Source organism: Mustela putorius, unplaced genomic scaffold, assembly GCF_011764305.1.
Source record: "Mustela putorius furo isolate JIRA1106 unplaced genomic scaffold, ASM1176430v1.1 tig00003834_pilon_pilon_pilon, whole genome shotgun sequence".
In the NCBI taxonomy this organism is placed as follows: Eukaryota; Metazoa; Chordata; class Mammalia; order Carnivora; family Mustelidae; genus Mustela; species Mustela putorius.
Window position 1 is genome coordinate 30,654,669 of NW_025421987.1, and position 4,528 is coordinate 30,659,196.

Genomic DNA, 4,528 nt, shown 5'->3' on the forward strand with positions numbered 1-4,528 from the left:
TTCTAGAGTAGGTTTGGTGAGTTGGGCTTTGAGCAGCCCATTGGCCTTTTCTACCTTACCTTACCAATGACTGTGGGTGGTATGGGATGTGAAGTTTCCAGGTTATGTTGAGGCTCTCAGCTACCTGTTGGGTTACACTGGAGATGAAGGCAGGTCCGTTGTCCGACTGGAGGGTCTGGGGCAATCCGAACCTCGGGATGATGCGCTCGATGAGTATTGTAGCCACTACGTCTGCTGTTTCCTGGGCGATGAGGTATGCTTCGATCCAGCCTGTGAATGAATTTTATGGCAAGGCATGGGAGTGAAGTCCAGGTGTCAGTCTTCCCCAGGCTGATGACCTCGGAGCTGTTGGTTAGGCCCTGGTCTGCAGATTCCTCCTTGTGAATTCACGGCAGAACAGGGTTTTGCAAGCCCTGTGGACAACTTCGATTACCTTAGATAAGGAAGGATGATAGAACAATGGCTGAAGAAATTAGTGGAGAGCCTATGGGCCACTATGGAGGGATTGGTGGATGTCAGTAATCAAGGTGTGCACCAGATTGCCTGGCAGGGCAATCCTGTCCTGGATCCACCCCTTATCTGGCAAGGGTTTAGGCAGTAAAGTTGCAGGGTTTAAGCGGGGGGAGGTAGTAGAGAGAGAGAGATGCGGGTTCTCTAGGAATAGCAGATGGAATAGCTGGAGACGGGAGTCAGATGGGCCAGGGATCGGTGGCTAAGGAGCTCTGTGAGTCAGCAGGAGAGTAGACTGTGATGGGCTGCCCTAAGGTCATGTTGAGGGCCTTAGAGGGGGGGGTACTTGATATCCCTTGGCCCCCAGAAAGCTAAGTAGGGTGGAGGTGTCGTCTTGGGAGACTGAGAGGGAGGGGCTACAGAGGAGGAGGTCATCCACATATGTAGTAGAGTCCTGGCCTTAAGGACGCACTGCTGTTAAGTCTGTAGGCCTGGCCGAAAATGTGAGGGCTGTCCCCGAACCCCTGGGGGTAGAACAGTCCAAGTTAATTGTCCAGAAGCATGCGTGTCAGGATCCTCCCAGGTGAAGGCAAAAAGAAAATAGGAATCAGGGTGCAAGGGGACAGTGAAAAAAAGCGTCCTTTAGTTCCAGTACAGTAAAGTCATAGGTGTGTTGGGGGGGGAACGCGAGACAGTAGGGTTAGGAACGACTGGGTGGAGGGGGACCACGACCTCGTTGATAAGCCTAAGGTCTTGTACCAGTCGATAAGCCCCTGAGGGCTTGCGTACTGGGAGGATGGGGTGTGTTACAGAGGGAAATGATGGGGATCAGGAGTCCCTGATGTTAAAGCCGTTCTATGATAGTTTCAGGCCCTGGCGGTGGGCTAAGGAAATAGGCAACTGAGCTTGAGGGAAACTTAGAGTTATCCTTAAGCTGTACTTGAACCGGGGTAAGGTGGGAAGCAATGATGGGTTCTGAGGTGTCCCACACCTGAGGGTCTACAGTAGGTAGGTCATCTGGAGCGGGGGGTCGAGGGAGTGGAGAGGTGTAGGATGAGACGGGTTGAGGTGGATAGAGGGGAGGAAGGGGAGAGGCAGATAGTTGCCCTTAGTTTCTGGAGAATGTCCCTACCCAGTAGAGGGACCAGGCAGGAAGGAATCATAGGAACGAGTGGGGGAAGGGAAACCCATCCAGGTTACAGGTAAGGGGAAGGGTCACCCTAGGATTGGAGGAGGTCCCATCGATCCCCATAACAGTAATTGGTGAGGTTCGAGTAAGTCCCGAGTAGGAAGGCAGAACAGAGTAGGTAGCCCCCGTGTCCAGCAAAAAAGAGATGGACTTACCCGCTACCTGGAGCATAACCCTGGGCTCGGCCTGGGTGAGAGGGGTGGCTGAGTCTGGGCTTCGTCAGTCGTCCTCCAATCCAAGCAGTTGAAAGGCCAGACTTACTATCTCGGGGGGTCCCCCACGTTGAGGCGTCGAAGATACCCCGAGGTTAGGGCAGTCGGATTTCCAGTGGCCCATCAAATGGCATTGAGGGCAAGGCCGAGTTGGCGGCTTTGGATTGGGGCACTGGCGAGCCCAATGTCCCTCGGCCCTGCATTTGAAACAGGCCCCCCGACGGGGTGCGATTGGTTTCCCCTCTCTGCTGGCTCCCAGAGCCGGCCGGCCGCAGGGCTGCTACCAAGGCTTGGGTCTGCAACTGAACCTTTTGCTGGAGTCTGGCTTGTCGTTTAAGCTCAGCCGCCTCCTCACGGGAATTAAAGACCTTAAATGCCATTTTCACCACGTCAGAAATGGGGGTCTGAGGGTCCTCCTCAGCCTTCTTTAACTTTCTCTGTATATCTGATGCCAATTGAGAGATAAAATGAGTAGCCAGTACCGTGGCCCCCGCAGGAGAGGCAGGGTCCAAGCGAGTGTACTAGGTTAAAAGTTAGGTCAACTGGTTAAGAAACATGGTGGGGTTGTCGTAGGGGCCTGGACAATATCCCTAATCTTGTCGTAATTAACGGCCTTATTAGAGGCTGCCCTCATGCCGGCTATGAGACACTGGACCATGCGGTCGCGGTGCCAGTGGCCATCTTGGCCATCCTGATAATCCCAACCTGGTTCTACAGCTGGGACCGCCCGGGCTCCAGCATCAGTGAGCTGGACCTGATCCACGTGCTCCTGGGCAGCAGCCTGGATGCGTTCCCTCTCCTCTACGGTGAGGGTGGTGGTCTGGACCACATGTAAATCATGCCAGGTGAGGTCATAGGCTTGGGCCAGATACTGGAATTCTTTAATGTAGTTATCAGAACTGGCCGAAAAGGAGACCAAACGTTTCTCAATTTGGGAAAGGTCCTGTAGAGAGAAGGGCGCATGAACTCAAACTTCCTCAGCTCCAGCAACCTCCCTTGGGGGTCAGACTAACTCAGCGGGGGGCTTTCGAGCCCTAGTGCGGCTGGAGCCACACAGACACATTCACGCAGTCAGGCACTCTTCAGATTCAAACAGATTGGACACCCTCCCCTTTGGGTATCCCTGGCTAATGGGAGGTGATCAGTCTCCCCTTCCATTCTTTACGAAAGCATCTAGCTCAAACAGTAGCCCTGCGGCGGCTGTTACAACAGAATTCAATTAAGCACAAAAGGTGTTTACCAACAGATTTCAAAAGCGTAAACCTAGTTCTGGCGACCAGCGCTCGGGTATTTTATCCCATTCTGTTAAAGGTTACCAAAGACTTTGAATGCTACCTTAAGAATGACCCATTAAAACTCTGAGACACAAGTAACCAGCAGTTCTAGTCATCTCTTTGCTAGCAGATTTTAACAAATAACAAGAGCCTATTTGACCTTCAGTAAGCTTTGATTGGAGTTTCCCGTTTACTGCGGATAAATTTGTCAGGAGTTCGGATAGGAGTGGGAGGGGGAGAAGAGAGGGGGTAGACGAGAGCGCTGGTTCAGAAATCCTGAATTTAAGGGACCTTGGGGTGAAGGATCGCGGTAAAGAGGAGGAGGAGGAGGAACCAGAGGCCCTCTTGTCAGTGGATGGGTGAAGCTCTTCGGGGGTTCAGAGAGAGGAGACGGGGAGGAGAGGTCCGAGTCTTTGGGAGCAGTGGGTGGCAGGGTGGGGGAGGGGAGCGGGCCAAGAGGACCTGTGAGGTGGAGCAGTGAGAGCAGAGGAAGGGGCGAGAGTGCAGAGTCCAGAAAGCTGGACATAAGGGACCTTGGCCCATCTGCCTTGGTGCCTGCCGAGGTTATTTAGGTCCATGGAAGTCTGATAGTTAAACGTGCCTTCTGGAGGCCATTGGGACTGATTGTCTAATCGGTATTGTGGCCAAGCGACAGTACAGTAACGTCGTTTTCGCAGGTCCTGGTCCAGTTCCAGGGTTTTAAGATTGGCCAGCAGGCCTAAAACACCCCCGGGATGTTTTAGGGTCGAATTTGGATTGGGAGGTCCCCACGATTCGTTGCCGGGCAACCCGAGGGCTGGAGGAAGGCGTCCCCTCGTCCACCACTGGGTTGCGGAAAAACTGTGTCGACTGCCGTAGAGGTTAGGACGTCTCCCAGCCTCTCGGAGTCACGGAGGTCACCTGGTGACCGGCGGGGTCCACCCTGACGCGGCCGCGATTAGGGCAGGGCTTTCCAGAAGGAGGCGTGGAATCGGGGAAACTCACCACAGCTTCGGAAGTGGCGTTCGGAAAGGCAGGTCCGGTTCAGCCAGGGAAAGGAGAGAGCCTCCCCACTGTGTGGGGGCTCAATCTCCTTCCCGGGTCTCGGCACCAAATGTAAAGGTTTTTCCGGCGAGATAAACACAACACCAGGCAAAGTGGGTGCAAGGCAAGATTTATTAAAAACGCTCTCCGGCGAAGTTTCAGGGCTCAGGAGAAGGGGAGCCAGGAAAGTTGCGCAGGGAGGAGGTGGGCACCCTCGGGCGAGGTTCCGCCACTCTGGAAAGCAGAGTGGCGGAAGTCGCACCCAAGGCAGGGAGGAGGGGGCTTTTAAGGGGTCTCGGAGGAAGCTCAGGGGTCTTTTGGAAGTTTCCCTTATTTGGATATCCCGCCTGCTCATCGGGATCCCATTGGTCCACAGGAGC

The 4,528-nt window shown here is 54.2% G+C and overlaps 1 long non-coding RNA gene across 1 annotated transcript; it reads right to left on the reverse strand.

Moving 5' to 3' along the window:
- Nucleotides 1-219: 219 nt before the first annotated feature.
- LOC123394369 lies at nt 220-4,150 on the reverse strand. The gene is made up of 2 exons (XR_006609070.1): nt 4,110-4,150; nt 220-270 (listed from the first exon to the last, which is right to left on the reverse strand). It is a non-coding gene; the product is annotated as an uncharacterized LOC123394369 (long non-coding RNA).
- Between the last annotated feature and the right edge of the window lie 378 nt (nt 4,151-4,528).